We start from the raw sequence: 25,290 nt of genomic DNA on the forward strand, positions 1-25,290 counted from the left end.
GAAGAAGGACTGTTCCACGTAACCTACAAAGAGGCAGGCTTAGCTGGGGCCCATGCGGGTGCCCATGGCCACCCCCTTAGTCTGTAGGAAGTGGGAGGAATCGAAAGAGAAGTTGTTGAGGGTGAGGACGAGTTCGGCTTGGCGGACGAGGGTGTCGGTGAAGGGGGACTGGTCGGGTCTGCGGGACAGGAAGAAGCGGAGGGCCTTGAGGCCATCTGAATGCGGAATACAGGTGAATAGGGACTGGACGTCCATGGTGAAAATGAGGTGTTCTGGGCCAGAGGATTGGAAGTCCTGGAGGAGCTGGAGGGTGTGTGTGGTGTCACGGACGTAGGTAGGGAGTTCCTGGGCCACAGGGGAGAAAATGGAGTCCAGATAGGTGGAGATGAGTTCGGTGGGGCAGGAACAGGCTGAGACAATGGGTCGACCAGGGCAGGCAGGTTTGTGGATTTTGGGAAGGAAATAGAAACGGGCCATGCGGCGTTGGTGAACAATGAGGTTGGAGGCTGTGGGTGGGAGGTCACCTGAGGTGATAAGGCCATGAATGGTGTTGGAGATGGTGGTTTGGTGCTTGGGTGTGGGGTCATGATCGAGGGGGCGGTAGGAGGTGGTGTCGGAGAGTTGGCATTTGGCCTCGGCGATGTAGAGGTCAGTGCGCCATACTACCGCTGCGCCGCCCTTGTCTGCGGGTTTGATGGTGAGGTTGGGGTTTGAGCGGAGGGAGCGGAGGGCTGCCCGTTCTGCAGGGGAGAGGTTGGAGTGAGTGAGAGGGGTGGAGAGGTTGAGGCGGTTAATGTCTCGACGGCAGTTAGAGATGAAGAGGTCGAGGGAAGGTAGGAGGCCTGGGGGTGGTGTCCAGGAGGAGGACTTGTGTTGGAAGCGGGTGAAGGGGTCAGTGGAGGGAGGGTTAGGTTCCCGGTTGAAGAAGTAGGCATGGAGGCGAAGGTGGCGGAAAAACTGTTCTATGTCCAACCGTGACTGGTATTCGTTGATGTGTGGTTGTAGGGGGACAAAGGTGAGTCCCTTACTAAGGACTGACCTTTCGTCCTCAGTTAGTGGAAGGTCTGGGGGAATGGTGAAGATGCGGCCACCTCCCAGTCGCAAACCATTTCCACTCCCCCTCCCATTCTTTAGATGACATGTCCATCATGGGCCTCCTGCAGTGCCACAATGATGCCACCCGAAGGTTGCAGGAACAGCAACTCATATTCCGCTTGGGATCCCTGCAGCCCAATGGTATCAATGTGGACTTCACCAGTTTCAAAATCTCCCCTTCCCCCACCACATCCCAAAACCAGCCCAGTTCGTCCCCTCCCCCCACTGCACCACACAACCAGCCCAGCTCTTCCCCTCCACCCACTGCATCCCAAAACCAGTCCAACCTGTCTCTGCCTCCCTAACCTGTTCTTCCTCTCACCCATCCCTTCCTCCCACCCCAAGCCGCACCTCCATCTCCTACCTACTAAATTCATTCCACCTCCTTGACCTGTCCGTCTTCCCTGAACTGACCTATCCCCTCCCTACCTCCCCACCCATACCCTCCTCTCCACCTATCTTCTTTTCTCTCCATCTTCGGTCCGCCTCCCCCTCTCTCCCTATTTATTCCAGAACCCTCACCCCATCCCCCTCTCTGATGAAGGGTCTAGGCCTGAAACGTCAGATTTTGTGCTCCTGAGATGCTGCTGGGCCTGCTGTGTTCATCCAGCCTCACATTCTATTATCCAGGAATGAGAAGAATCACGGTTACCTTCCTCTTATGACTCTCTTATAACTATTGGAGCACCCGGGAAATGATAAATTTGAGTTCACTAGAAAATTCTCTATTATCACGATAGGTTATTATTCAAGATTAATTGAAGCAAATCATTTTCTTAGGAACACAATGGAAAAAGTAACTAAATTGCAAGAGAGCTTGTTCCACATGTGGAATGCCACAGGTTGTAGAGTCTGACAAGGGGTTACAATTTGTGAATGAACAATTCCAGAATTTCACAAGTAAATACAAATTACTTCATACTAGCAGATGGCTAATCAGTGTTGAAATCCAAGGAGAGATTATGGCTGTGTATGCTTGAGGCATATCACAAAATCATGGGACCATAAGACAGAGAAACTAAAGTAAGCCATTCAGCCCATGGAATCTGCATTGCCATTCAATGAGGTCATGGCTGATGTGATCATTCTCACCACTGCTTTGTTGCCGTTGCTTCATAACTCTTGATTCTCATATTGATTGAAACTGTAAATCTCTACCTTGGATATATTTAGTGACTGAGCTTCATCAGCCCTGTAAGCAAATCACACATCACTTTGAGAGATAAGATTCCTTCTCATCTTTGTTTTAAATGTGTGTCCCTTATTCTATGATTATTCCCTTTGGTACTAATCACTCCTTGAGGGGGAAATTCTATCAAATCCTTCAAGTGTCTTGTATGTTGCAATAAAGTCGCCTCTCACTGTTCAACCTACTCAACCTCTCCTCGTAAAACATACCCAGCATCAGCCTAGTAAACCTTTTCTAGGCTACCTCTAATGCCTGGATACTCTTAGATAAGAGGCCCAAAAGCAGCTTACAGTATTCCACTTGTGGCCTGACTAGTGCCTTGGATAGTTTTCCCAAGGCGTCCCGGTTTTATACTCTATTCCCTTTGAAGTCATGGCCATCATTCCCATTGTCTTCGTTATGCCATGGTATAAGAAGGATGAATTGTGGTGTCTTATTTTCCTTAAGGCAAAGAAACCTGGGCCATTAGATACACAAATGAAGATGGAGAAAGCATTACATTGAATTCTACAGCTTCTCAGGATGCAGAAAAAGCACTCACACCAAAAGCAGGGAGAATGCAAAGTATCCTCAACCTCAAAAATAGGCCAAAACCAGATTGATCTAGTCATCATGGAAACTAACTTTATGAAGTCTGAGTCTCTAAGATGAAATGGAGGGGAATGTATAGAATCTAAATATGGCTGAGGCAGAGACCAGAGTGGGGGTGCAAATGAAGATTAAAGAATTATCATCAGAAATATATGTTGTGTATCTATATACTGTGATTTGCAAACTCTGGACAATCCAAATAGTTTTACAGTTAAAGTTGAAATAACTGCACCCCTGTCACCAAGTCACCCATTATTTACATTTGGAGAGTCCTTGAAACTGATCCAACTCCATCAGAGCCAACTCTGATGAATAAACAGGATGTCTGACATCCCTGCTTTCTTTTTTTCCCAAAATAACTTTATTGGATACTTCCAACAACAGGGAAACACCCATGTAGCCAATGAAGCTATAAACAAACAAAAACAAAGTTGCTGGAAAAGCTCAGCAGGTCTGGCAGCATCTGTGGAGGAGAAAACAGAGTTAATGTTTTGAGTTTGGTGACCCTTCCTCAGAACTGATGGTGACTGGGAAAATGTCAGTTTATATGCAGAAAATAGGCAGGTGGGTGGGGTAGGGAGTAAACAATAGGATAGAGCCCAAAGAGAGAGAAAGACAGGTGGACAGACAAAGGAATTGCTAATGATCAGACTGGAAAGGTGAATGTTTGTTAATGGGGACTGTTACTGATTAACAAGAGGCCCGTGTGTTATAGCAGCCTACGTGGGAACAAGGCCTGGTGCGTGGGTAGGGGACTAGGACATGGGAGAGTCCAGGCCCTAAAATTATTGAACTCAATATTGAGCCCAGAGGGCAGTAGGGTCCCCAAGTGGAAAATGAAGTGTTGTTCCTACAACTTGCATTAGGCTTCACTGGAACACTGCAGCAAGCCAGAGACAGAGAAGTTGGACAAGGAGCAGGGTGGTGCATTGAAGTGTCAGGCAACAGGTAGTTCAGGGTCTTGTTCAGTTATAAGCAAATCCTATTAAGGGCAATGCTTACATGATAAAAGTGAAGGGGGAGGGTAGTGATTAAATCCAAATAGAGTTGGAGAGGGAAATAAACCAATCTACCCTCAAAATGCCCATTTCTGCCTAAATACATTCAGCATATTGGTGAACACTGTGAAGTCCCTGTCCAAGAACACCCGGACTCGAAAATAACCAAGGAAGAGGGGCAGGAAGTTGGCAGAGATGACCCCCTCCATGGCCCACTGACTAGATGTGTTTTCAGTCAGCCTGGCCAGGCCCAAGGGTAGAGCCACGAGGAAGACGTCCGACTGGCCCCCAACCCCTCGCATTGGGGTCCAAAGGTCAGGAGCGTAGGGCTGAAGTGTAACCAAAAACACAACAAAAGTTTTTTAGGAAACTAAAGTGGGAGTGTAAATGCCCACAAACTACATACATGGTCCATGGACTCCACAGCACCACAAATTAAGCATTTGGGCTGGGAATCCATGAACCACTGCAATCTGAGGTTATAAGGGATTTCTGTGTGCAACTCCACCCACCCCAGATGTCAGATGGCAAGAGGGAGGACTCCCTCACAGCTCCACTAGGGATTCACATCGACCGGCGGTAAATACAGACATGAGGATAGTGGATGAAAGAGAAGAGATGGGATAGCGCTGTTCTTATCTGTGAGCCAGGGGTCCCTGATTGGAACAGGTTAACAGCCCCAATTGGGGAGCTCATATTCTATGAGGTCCACCTGGTTGACCATATCACAATTACTCCTCAAGGGCACAGGACGGTTCTCTGTTTTTGCAGCTGCTCCTGGGACATTTTAGCACTGAGTCATGTTCTTCTAACACTGCCTCTGATACAGGCAATGCAAAATGCAATTTACCACAGTAAATGGTATCTTTCTCTCAGGAGTATCAAGAATGAAATTAATTCTCCTCTTCAGGTGGCAAAAGAAACGAAGAGGTAAAATCTGCCATGTCCACCTCAGATTATAAGGTATAGAACATAGAACATTACAGCACAGTACAGGACCTTCGGCCCTCGATGTTGTGCAGACCTGTCAAACCGATCTGAAGCCCATCTAACCTACACTATTCCATGTACATCCATATGCTTGTCCAATGATGACTTAAATGTACTTAAAATTGGCGAATCTACTACCATTGCAGGCAAAGCGTTCCATTCCCATACTACTCTCTGAGTAAAGAAACTACCTCTGACATCTGTCCTATATCTTTCACCCCTCAATTTAAAGCTATGCCCCCTCATGCTTGCCGTCACCATCCTAGGAAAAAGGCACTCCCTATCCACCCTATCTAACCCTCTGATTATTTTATATGTCTCAATTAAGGCACCTCTCAACCTTCTTCTCTCCAACAAAAACAGCCTCAAGTCCCTCAGCCTTTCCTCGTAAGACCTTCCATCCATACCAGGCAACATCTGAGTAAATCTCCTCCGCACCCTTTCCAAAGCTTCCACATCCTTCTTATAATGTGGTGACCAGAACAGTACGCAATACTCCAAGTGCGGCCGCAGCAGAGTTTTGTACAGCTGCAGCATAACCTCTTGGTTCCGGAATTCGATCCCTCTATTAATAAAAGCTAAAACACTGTATGCCCTCTTAACAGCCCTGTCAACCTGGGTGGCAACTTTTGAGGATCTGCGTGCATGGACAGCGAGATCTCTCTGCTCATCTACACTACCAAGAATCTTACCATTAGCCCGGTGCTTTGCCTTCCGGTTACTCCCACCAAAGTGTATCACCTCACACTTGTCCGCATTAAACTCCATTTGCCACCTCTCAGCCCAGCTCTGCAGCTTATCTATGTCTCTCTGCAACCTACAACATCCTTCGTCACTATCCACAACTCCACCGACCTTAGTGTCGTCTACAAATTTACTAACCCATCCTTCTACGCCCACATCCAGGTCATTTATAAAATGACAAACAGCAGTGGACCCAACACCGACCCTTGTGGTACACCACTAGTAACTGGTCTCCAGGATGAACATTTTCCCATCAACTACCGCCCTCTGTCTTCTTTCAGCAAGCCAATTTCCGATCCAAACTGCTATATCTCCCACAATCCCATTCCTCCGCATTTGGTACAATAGCTTACTGTGGGGAACCTTATCGAACGCCTTGCTGAAATCCATATACACCACATCAACCGGTTTACTCTCATCTATCTGTTTGGTCATCTTCTCAAAGAACTCAATAAGGTTTGTGAAGCATGGCCTACCCTTCACAAAACCGTGCTGACTATCCCTAATCAATTTATTCTTGTCTCTTATAACCTTTTCCAACACTTTACCAACAACTGAGGTAAGGCTCACTGGTCTATATTACCAGGGTTATCTCTATTCCCCTTCTTGAACAGGGGAACCATATTTGCTATCCTCCAGTCACGTGGCACTATTCCTGTAGACAATAACGAGTTAAAGATCAATGTCAAAGGTTCAGCAATCTCCTCCCTGGCTTCCCAGAGGATCCTAGGATAATTCCCATCCGGCCCAGGGGACTTATCTATCTTCACATTCTGTAGGATTTCTAATACGTCTTCCTTGTGAACCTCAATCCCACCTCGTCTAGTAGCCTGTATCTCAGTACTCTCCTCGACAACATTGTCATTTTCTAGAGTGAATACTGTCGAAAAATATTCATTTAGCGCTTCCCCATCTCCTCTGACTCCACACACAACTTCCCACTACTATCCTTGATTGGCCCTCATCTTACTTTCGTCATTCTTTTATTCCTTAAATACCTATAGAAAGCCTTAGGGTTTACCCTGATCCTATCCGCCAACAACTCCAATGTCTCCTCCTGGCTCTTCTGAGCTCTCTCTTTAGGTCTTTCCTGGCTGCCACGTAGCCCTCAAGCGCCATAACTGAGCCTTCACGTCTCATCCTAACATAAGCCTTCTTCTTCCTCTTCACCAGAGATTCCACTTCCTTCGTAAACCACAGCTCCCACTCTCTACAGCTTTCTCCCTGCCTGACAGATACATACTTATTTAGGACACACAGGAGCTTTTCCTTGAATACGCTCCACATTTCTAATGTGCCCATCCCCTGCAGTTTCCTTCCCTATCCTATGCTCCCTAAATCTTGCCTAATCTCATCGTAATTGCCTTTCCCCCAGCTATAACTCTTGCCCAGTGGTATACACCTATCCCTTTCCATCACTAAAGTAAACATAACAGAATTGTGATCGCTATCACCAAAGTGCACAGCTACTTCCAAATCTAACACCTGGCCAGGCTCATTACCCTCAGTACCAAATCTAATATGGCTTCGCCCCTTTTTGGCCTATCTACATACTGTGTCAGGAAGCCCTCCTGCACACACTGGGCAAAAACTGACCCATCTGTCGTACTCGAACTATAATGTTCCCAGTCTATAGGAAATTTGAAGTCCCCCATGACAACTACCCTGTCTCTCTCGCTCCTATCGAGAATCATCTTTGCTATCCTTTCCTCTACATCTCTGGAACTATTCGGAGGCCTATAGGAAACTCCCAGCAGAGTGACCTCTCCTTTCCTGTTTCTAACCTCAGCCCATACTACCTCAGTTGACGAGTCCCCAAACATCCTTTCTGCAATTGTAATACTGTCCTTGACCAACAATGCCACACCTCCCTCCCTTTTACTATCTTCTCTGTTCTTACTGAAACATCTAAATCCCGGAACCTGCAACAACCATTCCTGTCCCTGCTCTATCCATGTCTCCGAAATGGCCACAACATTGAAGTCCCAGGTACTAGCCCATTCTGCAAGTTCACCCAGCTTATTCCGGACGCTCCTGGCGTTGAAGTAGACACACTTCAAACCAACTTCTTGCTTGCCGGTGCCGTCTTGCATCACTGAAACTTTATTTCGGACCTCCCTGCTCTCAACCTTTTCTAAACTCAAAAAGTATCTTCAACATTTGACGGAGACAGAGAACCCTGGGTTCTAGAACAGTCAGTAAGGCAGTCAAGGAGCTCGGTACATTTTGCTCCTGCAGCATTTGCGAGATTGCAGCTTTCACATGTTCCACGCACTTTTTTAGGATTGTTATGCCTGCCTGAACTTTATACTTCACTGGACCTGACCTCACGCCGACCTTGCCTCTTACCAATGCAGGGCATTCCCAATGGTTCCTCGACCAAACTGCATCACCTGAAGTAAACTGTCTGTCTTGCTTAACCAAGTCTTGTGTCCAGCACTGGTATTTCTGATGTCATTTCACCCTCACCTGTAGATCCGAGAAGATCAGATTTGACCTGGTGTAGACTGTTTTCCCCATGAACAACTCTTCTGGACCTATCCCTGTGGTTGCTTGAGGGGCAGTCCAATAACCAAATTGGAAATTGGGCAATTGGGTATCTAGTGATGCTATAGGCTGTTGCATTAAGCTGGCCTTCAAATTTTGGACTGCTGTCTCTGCCAGACCATTGGATGATGAATGGGATGGAGCGGTCTAATTACGACAAATACCACTTGACTCTTGGAAATACCTAATCCCCTGCTGTGAGCGATGGCCCGTTAACTGTAACCAAAATTTCCAGGAGTCCGTGTATTGCAAAAGACACGTGCAGTTTTTCTCATGTCATACCGATATTTGGCAAATGAGCTCTATGCACGCCCAGCCATTTTGAGTGGGCTTCTGCATTGTCTAAGAATGCTACACCCATGAAAGCTATTGTGGACTGAGTCCAGGGTTTACCCAGCCATTCCCGCAAATGTGAGGGAGCTGCAGGCGGTAATTTTTGATTTTGTTGGCACTCTGGGCACTGCTCCACCAATGTAGCTATGTCTGCATCCAATCCTGGCTACCAGCCATTAGGTCTCAGCAAAATCTTCATTTTGGAAATGCCTGGGTGGCCCTGAGGAACTTCAGTCAGTATCTGGCGATGACCTTAATGCAGTACAATCACTCTTGCTCCCCATAATAATATGCTGCCCTCTACTGTGATCTGGTCACTCTACCAGCTGTTTCAATTTTGCCACTTCCTGTGTTCAAAGTCTGACATTGTCAGCTGTGACTGGACGTGGGTCCAAAAAATTTAAAACCATTATGGAATCTTCCAGTGATGGTAACACCTGTAGGAGTGAGCAAAAATTCCTATCATCTAATATATTGGACAAGACCCTGGGCTTTTCTAATGCCTAAAATATTGGAAAAAATACTTGAGTTCAGGCTGCAACAAACACACAACAGAGCCAGAATGATTTCTGTCTGGGAGCTTTGTTCAGCCTGGAACTCCAATTTACACCTCCACTTGAAGAGAACAATCAACCAAGCTTAATACTCTAGACTAAAACTAACGTTTACACCTCGAGCTACAAAGAACAGACAGAATGGGGCCTACAGAGATATCAAACATTCATCTTCAATCAAAATACATTCACAGAGATATTTGGCATTCAACTTCAATAGAAATCCATTCACAGAGACCCTGAACAATTAACTTCAACTAAAATCCACTCCACATATTCTTAACTATCAGGAAACCAATTGACTTCAAAAGGAACACCAGAAACACAATTAAGGCTTAGATTTGGTACAAAGACAAGGGGTCCACAATTAGTATAATTGCAGGACCTAACATCACTTGAGGCAGCTATCCCTGAGAGCATTCCAGGGGGCTATCCTCAGAAGGATCTCAAGAGCTATCCTCACAAGTGTTCCAAACAGCTGTCTCCAGAAGAATTCCAACAGTTAATCCCACTGGCTATTTCCAAGAGCTATCTCCTGAAGGGGGATCCCAACAGTGATTCCAAGAGCTACTGATACATATCTGTTCCGAACAAGCAGAACCAGTGGCAACTGACCATGACCAGCAGGTACAAAAACTGACAAACTCTGAAAACCACTGATCTAACCGATACCGCAAGGCCTCAAGCACATCCTGAGGTCAAACCAGCAGAAAGGGAAGAAATTCAAATACTTACCTGATAGGTCTGTTACGCACTTTACTGCACTAGTGGACTCAAGCCAAACTGAAAGGCTTACAAAGTCTGAAGTCTTCACCCAGGCTTTGAGTACAGCGAGCGGGAACAGCCAGCTGCACTGCAAAACTGTGTTTTCCTCAGTAGTGCGCTGATATTCCCCAGGCCACAAAGTTTCCCACCTACCTAGCAGGGAATGGAAAGTAGGTGGTGAAAGTGCATGGGACCCCAAAAGGTAGGAAACCTGATTAAAGAAGTCTGTGATTAAAACTGTTGCTTTTAGATCCTAATTGTGTTGATTCTAACTAATAGTGCTTTTAATAGTATTACTGTCCTCTGTATAACTGAGTTGGTCAATCTCACTGTTCGTTGCACCTACCTGTATTTGTTGTATTATACTTACTGTGTTTGTATTTTAAATAAACACAGAGATTTTTTTGCTCTGGAATACCTGTCTGCTGCCTTCTTCATTTTGTATTCCCTAAATAAGTCCAGTGTCTAGAACCAGGGATCTGGGAGTGATTTGAACCACCTAAAACCAACAAACAACTTATGGCAACTAGAACCCGGCACACTGGTAATGTGTATGCCAGTGGGAGGCAGTTGAGTGCATCCACATTTGCAACTTGGCCTCCCGTGCAGTGTTCCAACTTGCAATTATGCACACTTAGTATGAGAGTCCACTGCTGAATTTGCTCTGAAACACTAGGGTGGGCTTCCTTGTTCTTCTTCAAGAAGACCTAGCAGGATTTTGTAGTCCATTATTATTCCAACTTTACATCCATAAAGATATTGGTGGAACTTCCTGGCTCCAAACATGACAGCCAAATCTTCCTTCTCTTTCTGGACACATTTGCACTCTGCATTAGCCAAAGTCCTGGATGCATAATCTATTCGGCTTTATTCTCCATTAGGCCACCTTGGGCTAATACTACTCCAATACCATACGGGGACACATCACATGTTAGTACCAGATCTCACTTGGGATCATTGTGTGGCAACTCCTTACAGAATGATAACTGTTTCTTCACTTCCCTGAAAGCGATGGCTTAACAGCATGAGCATTTCCAAGTTTGATCCTTTTTATGAGTTGGTGCCAAGGTGGAGGCCAGGTTATGTTTTATTGTTCTGTTACAATTCACCTGTCCAAGGAAACACCTAAACTCTAGAATGGATGTGGGAGCCAGACACCTTGATTGCACACAATTTATCTTACAATGGGTGTCAGTATAGGTACTCAGTCTAGCTGAGAACTTACACAAACTTAGTGGTTGTATACCAGATCCAATTTTGTTAAAGACTGGTTCTGTGATCACTGAAAAGCCTGCGCCCGAATGGAGCTTCATGACAACCATGTAACTATTTATTTTGATTGGTCCTGACTGGGGTGTTGCTGAGCAATTTAACTGTTTCAAGCCAGATGTGGGGGACTTTCCAAGCAGTGCACTCTCCTGGATAACTGGCCTATCCATTTTCTTATTCAATTTAGGTCTGGTGGGACTTTTTTTGCTGTCTTGAGTATGTGTACATGCAGAAACAACAGGTGGTTGCTGGCTCAGATTGTGGGGAAAATTTTAAAAGTTTGGTTAAGGCCTGCCTCTGTTTTGGGGTATTGTGGAGTGCTGATCAAGAGAAGTTCTGTTCAGGATATATCCCGCAACTCATATGCTCCACTTGGCTGCAATTTTCTAATGATAAAGCCAATTATGGGTGCCTTGTTTGAGGTTGAGTTATTGGGTGCTTTTGCACGGTTACATCATTAATCCCACATACCAAATGGTCTCTTAGCATCTCATTAGGGTTAAAACAAAATCACATGCATCTGCCAGATGTCTTAACCTAGCCAAAAATCCTTATACCGAACACAGGTCCTCCAATCGCCAAGTAAAAGCAATGGAGTCTCAGAAGTACAGGAGGCTTGGGATCGTAAAATTTCTTAACTAAATCTATCCACTCTTAGATAATAAAATGTGAGGCTGGATGAACACAGCAGGCCCAGCAGCATCTCAGGAGCACAAAAGCTGACGTTTTGGGCCTAGACCCTTCATCAGAGAGGGGGATGGGGTGAGGGTTCTGGAATAAATAGGGAGAGAGGGGGAGGCGGAACGAAGATGGAGAGAAAAGAAGATAGGTGGAGAGGAGAGTATAGGTGGGGAGGTAGGGAGGGGATAGGTCAGTCCAGGGAAGGCGGACAGGTCAAGGAGGTGGGATGAGGTTAGCAGGTAGGAGATGGAAGTGCAGCTTGGGGTGGGAGGAAGGGATGGGTGAGAGGAAGAACAGGTCAGGGAGACAGAGACAGGTTGGACTGGTTTTGGGATGCAGTGGGTGGAGGGGAAGAGCTGGGCTGGTTTTGGGATGTGGTGGGGGAAGGGGAGATTTTGAAGCTAGTGAAGTCCACCTTGATACCATTGGGCTGCAGGGTTCCCAAGCGGAATATGAGTTGCTGTTCCTGCAACCTTCGCGTGGCATCATTGTGACACTGCAGGAGGCCCATGATGGACATGTCATCTAAAGAATGGGAGGGGGAGTGGAAATGGTTTGCGACTGGGAGGTGTAGTTGTTTATTGCGAACCAAGCGGAGGTGTTCTGCAAAGCGGTCCCCAAGCCTTCGCTTGGTTTCCCCAATGTAGAGGAAGCCACACCGGGCACAGTGGATGCAGTATACCACATTGGCAGATGTGCAGGTGAACCTCTGCTTAATGTGGAAAGTCATCTTGGGGCCTGGGACAGGGGTGAGGGAGGAGGTGTGGGAGCAAGTGTAGCATTTCCTGCGGTTGCAGGGGAAGGTGCCGGGTGTGGTGGGGTTGGAGGGCAGTGTGGAGCGAACAAGGGAGTCACGGAGTGAGAGGTCTCTCCGGAAAGCAGACAGGGGTGGCGATGGACAAATGTCTTGGGTGGTGGGGTCAGATTGTAGATGGCGGAAGTGTCGGAGGATGATGCGTTGTATCCGGAGGTTGGTGGGGTGGTGTGTGAGAACGAGGGGGATCCTCTTTGGGCGGTTGTGGCGGGGGCAGGGTGTGAGGGATGTGTTGCGGCAAATGCGGGAGACACGGTCAAGGGCGTTCTCGACCACTGTGGGGGGAAAGTTGCGGCCCTTGAAGAACTTGGACATCTGGGATGTGCGGGAGTGGAATGCCTCATCGTGGGAGCAGATGCGGCGGAGGCGGAGGAATTGGGAATAGGGGAAGGAATTTTTGCAGGAGGGTGGGTGGGAGGAGGTGTATTCTAGGTATCTGTGGGAGTCGGTAGGCTTGAAATAGACATCAGGTACAAGCTGGTTACCTGAGATGGAGACTGAGAGATCCAGGAAGGTGAGGGATGTGCTGGAGATGGCCCAGGTGAACTGACGGTTGGGGTGGAAGGTGTTGGTGAAGTGGATGAACTGTTCGAGCTCCTCTGGGGAGCAAGAGGCAGCGCCGATACAGTCATCAATGTAACGGAAGAAGAGGTGTGGTTTGGGGCCTGTGTAGGTGCGGAAGAGGGACTGTTCCACGTAACCTACAAAGAGGCAGGCATAGCTGGGGCCCATGTGGGTGCCGATAGCCACCCCCTTAGTCTGTAGGAAGTGCCAGCTATGCCTGCCTCTTTGTAGGTTACGTGGAACAGTCCCTCTTCCGCACCTACACAGGCCCCAAACCCCACCTCTTCTTCCGTTACATTGATGACTGTATCGGCGCTGCCTCTTGCTCCCCAGAGGAGCTCGAACAGTTCATCCACTTCACCAACACCTTCCACCCCAACCGTCAGTTCACCTGGGCCATCTCCAGCACATCCCTCACCTTCCTGGATCTCTCAGTCTCCATCTCAGGCAACCAGCTTGTAACTGATGTCCATTTCAAGCCCACTGACTCCCACAGCTACCTAGAATACACCTCCTCCCACCCAACATCCTGCAAAAATTCCATCCCCTATTCCCAATTCCTCCGCCTCCGCCGCATCTGCTCCCACGATGAGGCATTCCACTCCCGCACATCCCAGATGTCCAAGTTCTTCAAGGGCCGCAACTTTCCCCCCACAGTGGTCGAGAACGCCCTTGACCGTGTCTCCCGCATTTCCCGCAACACATCCCTCACACCCTGCCCCGCCACAACCGCCCAAAGAGGATCCCCCTCGTTCTTACACACCACCCCACCAACCTCCGGATACAACGCATCATCCTCCGACACTTCCGCCATCTACAATCTGACCCCACCACATTTGTCCATCGCCACCCCTGTCTGCTTTCCGGAGAGACCACTCTCTCCGTGACTCCCTTGTTCGCTCCACACTGCCCTCCAACCCCATCACACCCGGCACCTTCCCCTGCAACCGCAGGAAATGCTACACTTGCCCCCACACCTCCTCCCTCACTCCTATCCCAGGCCCCAAGATGACTTTCCACATTAAGCAGAGGTTCACCTGCACATCTGCCAATGTGGTATACTGCATCCACTGTGCCCGGTGTGGCTTCCTCTACATTGGGGAAACCAAGCGGAGGCTTGGGGACTGCTTTGCAGAACACCTCCGCCTGGTTCACAATAAACTGCACCTCCCAGTCGCAAACCATTTCCACTCCCCCTCCCATTCTTTAGATGACATGTCCACCATGGGCCTCCTGCAGTGCCACAATGATGCCACCCGAAGGTTGCAGGAACAGCAACTCATATTCCGCTTGGGAGCCCTGCATCCCAATGGTATCAAGGTGGACTTCACCAGCTTCAAAATCTCCCCTTCCCCCACCGCATCCCAAAACCAGCCCAGCTCTTCCCCTCCACCCACTGCATCCCAAAACCAGTCCAACCTGTCTCTGCCTCCCTGACCTGTTCTTCCTCTCACCCATCCCTTCCTCCCACCCCAAGCTGCACCTCCATCTCCTACCTACTAACCTCATCCCACCTCCTTGACCTGTCCGTCTTCCCTGGACCGACCTATCCCCTCCCTACCTCCCCACCTATACTCTCCTCTCCTCCTATCTTCTTTTCTCTCCATCTTCGTTCTGCCTCCCCCTCTCTTCCTATTTATTCCAGAACCCTCACCCCATCCCCCTCTCTGATGAAGGGTCTAGGCCTGAAATGTCAGCTTTTGTGCTCCTGAGATGCTGCTGGGCCTGCTGTGTTCATCCAGCCTCAAATTTTATTATCTTGGATTCTCCAGCATCTGCAGTTCCCATTATTACTCTCTCCACTCTTGAAAGGTTTTAATATTTGGTGCCTCAGGGAAAAATAAGCTTCTGATAAACAAAAAAAGCTGCCGTTCCACAAGCTGTCAGGAGAGTTACTTATTGCTTTTAATCTACCTTAATGTTATTTACCAAGAAAACAATAAGACATTCTTTTCACATAATGTGCACAGTCTTCAATGGCAGGATCGAACAACACAAGCTTCTCAAATAATGGCACAATGCGAGAAAAGCTTAACCTCACTCAAAGGCAAATGTTGCAAGTGAATTTCTATCGGAACATGTTTGTCTTTTGTTGCCACTGAAAAATCTCCACAGAAGCTGGTATCCTGGCCATTCTTTATTATGAAATTGATCCAGCTCCCTCAGAACCCATTCTCAGAGCAAACAGAACCTCTGACACTCCTTTTTTATTTATCAGCCAGGGCTCCTGGATTGGGCTAGATTAGCAATCTCAATTAGGCAACTCATATTCTGTGAGTTCCACAGTGCTGACCTTGTTACAATCACTACAAGTGTGGGAAGGTAGCGAGAGCAGGAGCTTTTATTAACACTGAACATTTACTGTAATCCTCTGTATTTTCGCCAGGACTCATATAAGACATGAGTGAAGATATGAGTGCAGGAGGCTGTGTTTGTGGCTTATATCACTGCTGGAGAAAGCGGTGGCGACAGTCTAATCATGCAAAATCAGAAGGCAACTGGTCTATGGCCATGTCCAAATTTGCCTCTGGCTTATCTAGAGAGTGAGATCATGTTATTATACCTTCCCGGAAACCATCTCAAATTTCCCAAGGACATCACCAATCAGGCGCATCGAGTTAACTGTTTTTATTATCTTGAAATGTTAACATTAGCTTTTGATAGTTTGCCGGTGAAGAAGGGGAAGGAAGTGCTTCCCCAGTTTCTGGATTGATCAGATAAGATTGAAGGGTCTATTTGATTGAAAGCTGTGTCCCTGTGAAGAGATGGGGCCAAACAACAAGTCACGACTGGACTGTGTCAGCAGAGACACTAACCATCAGTGTCACACATTGTCAGACAGTGCTTTCAGTCAGCGCTGGTGTGAAAGATCTGTATGGAGCAAGGTCTCCAGTGAAATTCTTACTAAATCCTGTGGATAATGGGAGGGAACCCAGCCACTGCAGACTGGAGGTAGGGTTTGCTGTGAGCCCAGGAACTTCTGTCTACAATATACAATGACTGGAATCCTGTGTATTAGCACCAGCACTGAAGCAGGAGCATGGCTAAAGTTTCATGATGTGAGAAATCTAATCTTCTTTAAATCCACAACATGCCACCCTAGTCCTGCTGCATAGCAGTGACCCCATGTTCCAGTACACTTCAGAGAGCTGGAGAACCAGCAGAAACCAACTCAAAGTACTAGGAGCAATACCTTTGCAAAATCGTCCAAACGCAATGTCAAGAAAGATCCAGCAACATTACCAAAGCAAACCTGTCAAGAATTGATGTGTAATCACTTCACATCAGTTTCATTAAGTAGTATACATCTTTCACATGCCTTATACCAGACCTCGCTAGAACTATTCCACTGAGACTCGGCCACTGCAGGACTCTACCACAAGGACAGCAGAAACACTTATGTATGTCCTCAAAGGATTCCCTGAGGAGATAAATGCCCTCTACTGTCTTCTGGGAGTGCCTAGTTTGTAAACAAATAAAATGGTGAGTCTCATCTGGGAAGATTTTGAAGACATTAAGAGACTTGATGCAGAATGTGCAGAAGTGAAATTGAAGAGTGCACTGAGCCTCAAACAGCCCATTTAAACCCCTTCAAACTCTAGGAGTCCACATGAGGCTGAGTTTAAAGATCAGCCATCTCAGAACGAATCAAACTGGAGAAGAGTCGAGTCATTCATAACCGAGGAACTGCCTAAGACTCAAAAGAAGCTAAAGAAAACTTTATTGCAGGCACGGTCATGTCAGTTTAAACAGAATTACTGAGTCATCAATTTATTCTAATTTCATGAAATACCTACTACATTTAAAAGATAAACATTTGATTGAGAACGCATCACTAATTGATTGGTGTGACTTTTAGCGTTTCCCAATCACTCATTTTGGAGACACATTGTGAGCTGGTGACACTGCAGGAACACATTGACAATATGGGTACTGGGGCTCAAGAAGCAGCCCCACCAGGACTTACTGAAAGAGACAGCCAAACTTATTGGTAAAACCATTGAGTTTTCTGTGTGGGAACAAACAATGAAGGAGAGCATAGAGAAGTTGGAGGTCTAGCAGAATATTGATGGGAAGGGAGGAAAGAAATTTATAGAACCAGAGCTTTAAAATGGTCTAAACATGAATTAACAGGCAAAGAGATTGAAAGAAAAATGTCTCTACAGTAATGTACTAAGATAAATGATTAAGGACAATGGGAATGAAAGACTGCTGCACATAACACACAGACAAGACAGGGAAAAGCCAAGGTGGATCAACTGTGCTTTTGTAGGATAAATTAATGGCTATAGCAAAAGAAGTTGGCGAATTTGACGCAGAATTCATGTGGATAGAGATGACAAATAGAGGATTAATCACACTAATGTACAGAGCAATTAGTGGTGAAAGGGAAGTGGAGGACGGCTTAGAGAAATTAGAAAATAAAGTAAAAACAATAACTGTAGGGGATTTCACACACATCAATTGGACATAAAAGATTGGTAAAGGAGACAAAGGGAATGGCGATCTTACTGTGTCTACTGAGCTCATTTGTAAGCCAGGGTGTGAAAAAAATCCACAAGGGAAGCTTTGTTCCTATATATTAATGAAACATGATCCAGAGCAAACAAGGGAGGTAAAAGTTGGACAACATCTAGGCATTGTTTTCATTTATTATAAGATGATTGCGAAAGGCCCCAGTTCCAGTCAATCTGGGAGGGGTTGCCCTCCAGTCAGGCTAGGAGAGTTACACACTGATCAGTCCAGGGTTTTCCCACATACAATCTGCCTCGGGCCATACTCTGGGTTCTCAGTCAGTCTGGGGCAGGCAGCGTTTGAGGTTCTGTGGGTGGGGCTTGTAGCCTTGAGGAGGATGTGGTTAAGAAACATCACGGTGCAAATAACCTCAAGCAGGCAGGTGTAAGGTGGAGGCACCTTGATCACAGAGGGGGCTGCATAGTAAGCAGGTGGGGTTAAAGTGTAGCAAGGATGTTGAGACATTGAGGATGGACTTGAATGGGGTAATATGGCAGGTGATTTAGCAAAGGGTGGGGGAGACATGCTGAGGGATGGGGCAAGGTTTGTACTCAGACAACCCACTAAGCAAACTGAATTACTCCATGACTTACTTGGAAGGAGCTGTACTACACTCTTGTCACATCCAAATGGAAGTGACCAAAGTGGGAGGGACTTTACCAGGCATGATGGAGAAGGCTGTCAGTGAAACAGTCTCAGATAAACATGGCGATATGCATGGCAAAGTCTCCACACATCATGTGAAAGCAACATCGTTTTGGCGCAGATCAACTCTGTCATCATGTCCAACAGGGATAGTAGCAAGTGGAATTGGCACCATTGCATACCAGCCTGCAGGGGCACAGCAGCCAGCTCAAGAGTGCCCATGACAGCATCAGCCTGAAAAGATTACAAGTCTATAGGTCTGGTACAGCTTTCCTTAAATGAAAGACCAGTGCTGATGATATCTTGAGTGTCCTAGAATGTCATCTTCTACATCTGCTTGTTAAGTACATGCTTCCTCATGGGCTATGATGGAGTCTAACCCAGGTTGGCATGAAGTTAACAGTGATTCTCAACTTGGACTCCAAGGAGATCATTTCAGGGAGCCACTGGAGATCTGTGGAATCTCACAGGCATCTACACAGAAATATATCAGCAAAGAGGCTGATGCTGTCTTTGTTAGAGGGCACCAATTTATTCATTTGCTCTGAATCTAGGGACACAGTCAGCTGGGGCAGTCCCTGTGCTGCAAATGATGGATTTCAAGGTGTATTCAATTGTACCCATACAGCTATTAAAGAGGCCTGTCAACAACTAGTAGTGCTCAGAAATGTGAAAGGCTCACAGTTCGCAGACCCACTGCGAACCTGCCAATTTAATAAAGCGGGTCTGCACATTATTACAAATCAGGATCTCAGAAAACTCAAACTTTGCAGTATTTTCTAATATGCTCCAAGTAATTTTGTATTTCTTGTTCAAACGTTAACAAACCCAAACAAAACAAGGACAAAAGGCAATTTCAACGTGATGATTTGTTTTAGCACAAGGGATATTCCTGTCATATGCTGGGCCATCCCTCCATTAAAGGGCAGGTTGATTTGGATGCATTCAATTTGGAGAAGCTTCCCAAGGTCTGTGACAATCTACCTGACATCATTATTCTCATTCTCACCCCTCTTTTGCTCTTCACAGCCCTGTAGAATGTTAGGATCCCATACCATTGCAACGGCTGAACATCCGCAGTGATTGACTCCCAGTAGAAGCTGCATAGATTTCCCTATTATATCCCACTAAGGAAAAGAGAGAGTCACCTCGCAGGTGTCTTGATAATGCCTAGCCTGTCTATGGAGTCCCCAACTAGGGAATGACATTTGCCCCTGGTACCCTGTAAATGCCAAAGGCTTCCCTGCATCACTTCCATGCGATTGAGAGAGAGTGTCTCAAGCCCTAGATGCTACCTAGGAACAGACGAATAAAAGTGGATGCCTGAATGCTGCCTCTGATATTTGGAGGAACAAATTACCACAGAAGTTTATAATCTGTGCTGAAAATAGCAAATGTTGGAGATCACAATGGGTCAAATAGTATCCAAGGAGAGAGAGCAAACTAATGTTTCAAGTCTAGATGACTCTTCAGAGCTGATGAAGTTTGGAAATTTGGAGTTCACTAACAAATGCCGGGTCAATATACGTATAACATGCACACACACTACGCACACGTGATACAGTGAGACATTCAAAGGTATCCTGAGAGAAGGGCAGTTTATGCTCAGAATGGGGACAGATGTTGCACTACTTTCACTTCAGACAGCCTAGTGAGCAGACAAGGCTTCAGTAAGTGTTTGAATTATATAAACAAATGTTTCTATTTATGTTTAGGCCAGGCCACATCAGGAGCGGGAAAGTTGATGTTTCGGATCAGGACCCTTCCATCCAAAATGTTAACTTTCCTGTTCCTTTAATGCTGCCTGGCCTACTGTTTTTCTCCAGCTCCACACGGCTATCTGGCTCCAGTATCTGCAGTTCTTACTATGTATTTAACTAAGAGATTTTCATACATCAATGTCAGGCCCGAGTTACTAGGGTCCCCTCAAAAAGGATTTTTCTTTTCTTGCCAATCGCCACGTCTGATTGTGGGCCTGACATGTACAGGTGATGCAGATGGAGCGTGTTTGACTGGTCTGTCCTGGTGACTGAAGAACTTGGCCAGTGTCCTGAGGAGACGAAGGGTGTAGAGGTTTCCAAACAGATAGGAGTGTCCTGCATTAGTATAGACACATCCTACTCAACCTGCTGGCAGAGCGGATGGGAGCAGGGCACTTCTGTACTTTCCTGGGATAAAGCTCCCAAGGTCTTGTCTATTGACTTTTGTGCCTCCTGATATTTGATACTTGCACACAATACCCTGTGACTCCTTGCAAGTTACAGATGCCTGGGGGGGGAGGGGAGTTGAATCACCTTGCAGAAGCAATAAATGATTTGGAAAGTGAAATCAAACATTCAAGGAGGTACATAAAAACCAAAAGAACTGCAGATACTCTAAATCAGGATCAAACACAGAAGGTGCTGGAAGAGCTCAGCAGTTCTGGCAGCATCTGTAAAGAAAAATTGGTTCACGTTTCAAATCTGGTGACCCTTCCTCAGAACAAGATGGTACAATGGGTGGGAAGTCTAGGGAGATCATTAGTTACTTGGAAGGTGCTGTTCCAGGTGGGACAGAGGACTAAAGGAATGTTGGAAACCAATGATAGAAGTTGTGTCATAGTTTATCAAATCAAGAAATGGCAAAATGAAACTCAAGGATTTATTTTGAGACAGCCAGAATTGAAAAGTGGTGAAGTTGTGCTAAACTGTGTCAAATGTTGAAAGTTAGAATTGAGTAAGCTGATTTGCTTTCCATGTTATAAAAAGGATATAAAGATAGGTACAGAGAAGATTTACCAGGATAACATGCAATGGTGTACATATGAGGCAAGAATTCACATTCTGGCTCTCTCTACTGAAGAAGAATTATAAGAGTGACTGAATAGCGATCTTTAAATTGATGAAAGGTTTGACAGAACAGGTAGAGAAAGATTGTTTCCGCCTGAACATAAAAGCATAACTAAATGTTACCAATATAAGATAGTGACCCTAACATGCAATACAGAACTAAGCAGATGCTTCTTGACCCACAAAAGGGAGGAATGTGGGATAGAATTTCAGAAGGTGTTGAGTGTGGAATGGAGTCAGATTAATTGATCTCAGAAACAAAGCATCAGCAGGCACCAATGTGGGCAAGTGCTAAGGTGAGCTGGTTAGAAGGTGCTCAGCACTTTTCTGGGACTTTGACCCAGTTGTGTTAGAAGACTTTAGGCTCTCTATTCCATCCTCATAATACATGCTGACCACTCCCGCACCCATTTCATGACTCTTTACAGCTTCCATGCCAACTGAGCACCATTTCAGTTCCCCCTCCTAAAGCTCCCCCTCCCTAGACTGTCATAAATACATCCATTCTAAAATTCAATTCACATCCTTCCATAGCCATTCAGTTATGTTCTCCACATATAAAATCAGTGATTTTTAGAAAAAGAACAGCAACAATGGAGTTGCTGATAAAAGCAACTACCCATTCACCAAATCTTGTCTTGAAGATCAACTTGGTGAATGAGTGTATTAGCATTCAGTAGAAATGGGTAACCACAATAGGCATGGCTAAGAAGTTTCATTCTCACCATGTACAAAATTTCCCAAATCCAGATTAAAATCTACAACTCTTGAAGAATGCTCTGAACCAGTGCCACGGAGAAGCTGTCCCAACTTCACAAAAGTTGAAGTTTGAATGAAGGTTCTTGCTCCTTGAAACCAGTCAGGTCAAGAACGTAGCGGTGCATGCTTGTTAGCTATGCAATTATCCTAGACCAGTAAAAACTGGCCACATCAGGAAGGGGGCTGAATTCTGTAATCAAACACCATTGCCATCTTTAAATGACTCTAGGTTTCTTTGAAATCTCTGAAAACTAGGCCCTCTTCTCCACTGGTATCCATGGCCCTCCTTCTGTAATCACCTCCAGTCCCACAATCTTAGAGATATCTACACTCCTCCATTTTTTTCTCTAGTAGTCGTCAAAAGTCCAAACTCTGGAATTGCTCCATTCATTTCCACTTCTCTTTTAAAGACATCTTTACACCTATTGGGTCAACTAAGCTTCTGGTCTTCTATCCTGTAATTCCTCGTAAGGTTTGGCATGAGATTTTGCTTTGTGACGCTCATTTGGAGTGCAGTGGGACATAGTTTAGCAGCATAGGTGCCATACTAATACAAGCTGCTGTCAAGTGGGAGACTGAGAGACTGTCGCAGAAATTCTATTCCCTGATCTTTAATACATTCAGCTTGGACAACTTTCATCACATATGTGGGAACCCACATAATACAGAAGATGATCATACACCAGCCCTGGGTGAGATTACCGAGGCAGGGCATTTGACAGGTTCATATGTTGGAAGGGCAAAGGTTATCAGGGCCAGGTTAAGATAGCCTATGTAAAGTAAATATACAAAATAAAATCAATAACATGATGAGAGAGATTCCATTCAGCTTAATCAAAAATGTAACATCTCCTTATGATTAAAACATGGAGAGATCAGAATCTAACCAGCTGTCCACCTAGGCCAGAAGAGCCAATTCCTTTCCCCAATCATCATCTCAATATCCTTGGTGAATCTGTTTATCCCTGTGAACAGCAAGGAAGCAAAGAGACACCATCACTCACTCTGTCCTGTCTTCAGGGCAGCTTGCTTACCGATGAAGGTCATTTTGTACTGAGTGCCACTAATGAACAAGTGAAACCAGAGATAGGATTGCCCAGGATTTCAAATAGGACAAATACACTGTTCCCTGCTACCAGCTTGAATACCTGTATTCCAAGATTTAAAGGCCTCGAAAGGAACTCTCACACTGTTTAGGGAAGTTTCAGATAAATGGGAGATGGAATGGAGTGGCAGATTGTAATTATGAAGGGGGCTAAAGGTGGCAGGTAGGTGAGGCCTCGGGTGCCAAACTGAGTGGGGTTGGCTAATGTGGAGGCATGTTGGCTGAGTCGGGAACAGTGAGGGAGGAAAATTTGGATCTGGTCAGGTATGGAATTGGGGGTGAGATGTGTTTACTAGTGGGAGTGATGGGCGTGTTGCCCAGAATAGAGGAGAGTGGTGAGTCGGTGTATGCCCGTGGGGAGTGGTGTCACAGGTGAATGACTTGGGGTGGGGTCAGTGTCAGTCATTTTCAGATCGATGTGAATGATTTAGGGGTGGGGGTGGGTGGTCAATTTTTACAGTGAAGAAAATTTTATCCCTCTAATGCTTCCCGGGTAATAAGTCAGTTAGAACTCTGAACTCAGAACTGGGAGCTTTCTGGAGTTTCTTGACGTTGGGTAATTGCCCATCAAAGTTGTACATTCCCAGGCAATTCCCAAATAGCCAGAGTCTTAGGACATCCACCTAATTGTGATATACAGCTTCCAGACTGTCTGGGCTCCAAAAATCTGTCAGTGTGAAATATAGGCTAAGAGATCATATTTGCCACTAGTGAATTGGTCAGCTTGACCTTTGTGTAAACAATGCTTAGGGAGCGGGAACAATACAAAGGCTAATTCCTGTAAACAGGAAATCAGTATAAGATATTCCCTTTACGAATACCCTTCTGAGGAAGGGTCACCAGACACGAAACGTTAACTCTGTTTTGTACCTTCACACATGCTGTCAGACCTGCTGAGCTTTTCCAGCAACTTTGTTTTTGTCCCTGATTTACAGCATCCGCTGTTCTTTTGGTTTTTATACAGTATTCGCTTGGCTGTATTGTTGTAAGCAGCACAAGGGCAAGAAGATGCTCAAGGAACATGTCTAATCACATGAATGGTTATGGGTAACATGGGTAAAAGACATTGGAGCGTTGAAATCAAAATGTAGGAAGTAGGGGTGCTGTCTTCAAAGGTTGCCCTTTTGCAATTTGGAGGCACCCCAACTGAGCATAGCACCATTGCTCCTGAAAGTCCCACACCCAACCAAAGATTTTGAAACCTTCCCCCACCCATTATCTGTGTGATCCCTTGGTCCCATCTTGTGGGCTCGCCTGCAATACCAGCAATGCCCAGTACTGAGCTCATGGCAATGCTGACTCTGTTGGAGCGACTTGTCAATCAGATTGTCCAGCTAAGGGTGGGACCTCTTCTTTCTGGTGAAGAGCCCACAGCACTGTAAGACTGCAGGGAATGGACAAGTCACTTCCAGTTGACTTTCCACTTGGAGAGAGAAGGAAACAGAGCACTCTCCAAGATCTACTTATGTTTTAGCCTTTCTCCACAGATGCTATCTAATCTGAGGAGTATTCCCAGAATTTGTTGTTTATGCTTCATAAGATCCCTACTACCTGTATTTCTACCTCCAAGGTTTGCACCATCCCAAGCTATATCATAGTTTTTCCAGTGTTGCTGAAACTCTATCCTTAACAACACAGCAACTATACCTACACCTAGCCCCAGTAGGCTGTGGAAATTTAGAAGACCAGCACCTTCTGAGGACAATTTGCCCTGAGCAAAAATGATGGTCTAGTTAGCAATACCCATATTCCCCAAAGAAAAAAGTGTCACCGAATTGCAAACCGAGGCTATTTGTCTCATTGTGTCTACACTGCTTTCTCAGTCGGCATTATGTCTCCTGCCTTTCCCCCAATCCTTGCAATTTATTTCAATGGAAACAATTGCCAATGCCTCTATTGACTCGGCCTCCATGACATTTCAAGGTGGTCTATTCAGGCCTGAAGTGTGAAAAAGATTTTCCTTATTACATTTGCAAATTCCTTTAAATCTGAGCTGTCTCATTCTAAGTCCTTTCACAAAAGGGGAGACATCTCATGAATTTGAAAATTTGTCACATCTTTTCTTGACCTCTCCTCTCCAATGGGAATGACCCTAAACCTTCCAATGTATGATCATAAATTACATTTATCTTTGGAATAATTTTAGTCAATTTCTCCTGCACTAACGTGCTCACATCCTTCTGATATCGCGGCATTCAGAACAGTGCCCAGTACACCTGCTGAGGTTAACAAGTATCTTGTGCAAGTTCAACATAATTTTCTTGGTATTAGACACTAACTATTATTAAAGCCCAGGATACTGCA

At 45.8% G+C, this 25,290-nt stretch overlaps 1 pseudogene; it reads right to left on the minus strand.

Moving 5' to 3' along the window:
- The window catches only part of LOC125459000 (sodium- and chloride-dependent neutral and basic amino acid transporter B(0+)-like), a 66,953-nt pseudogene extending 48,950 nt beyond the window's left edge, over window positions 1-18,003 (minus strand).
- Between the last annotated feature and the right edge of the window lie 7,287 nt (window positions 18,004-25,290).

The sequence above is a fragment of the Stegostoma tigrinum genome, chromosome 15, assembly GCF_030684315.1.
Source record: "Stegostoma tigrinum isolate sSteTig4 chromosome 15, sSteTig4.hap1, whole genome shotgun sequence".
NCBI lineage: Eukaryota > Metazoa > Chordata > Chondrichthyes > Orectolobiformes > Stegostomatidae > Stegostoma > Stegostoma tigrinum.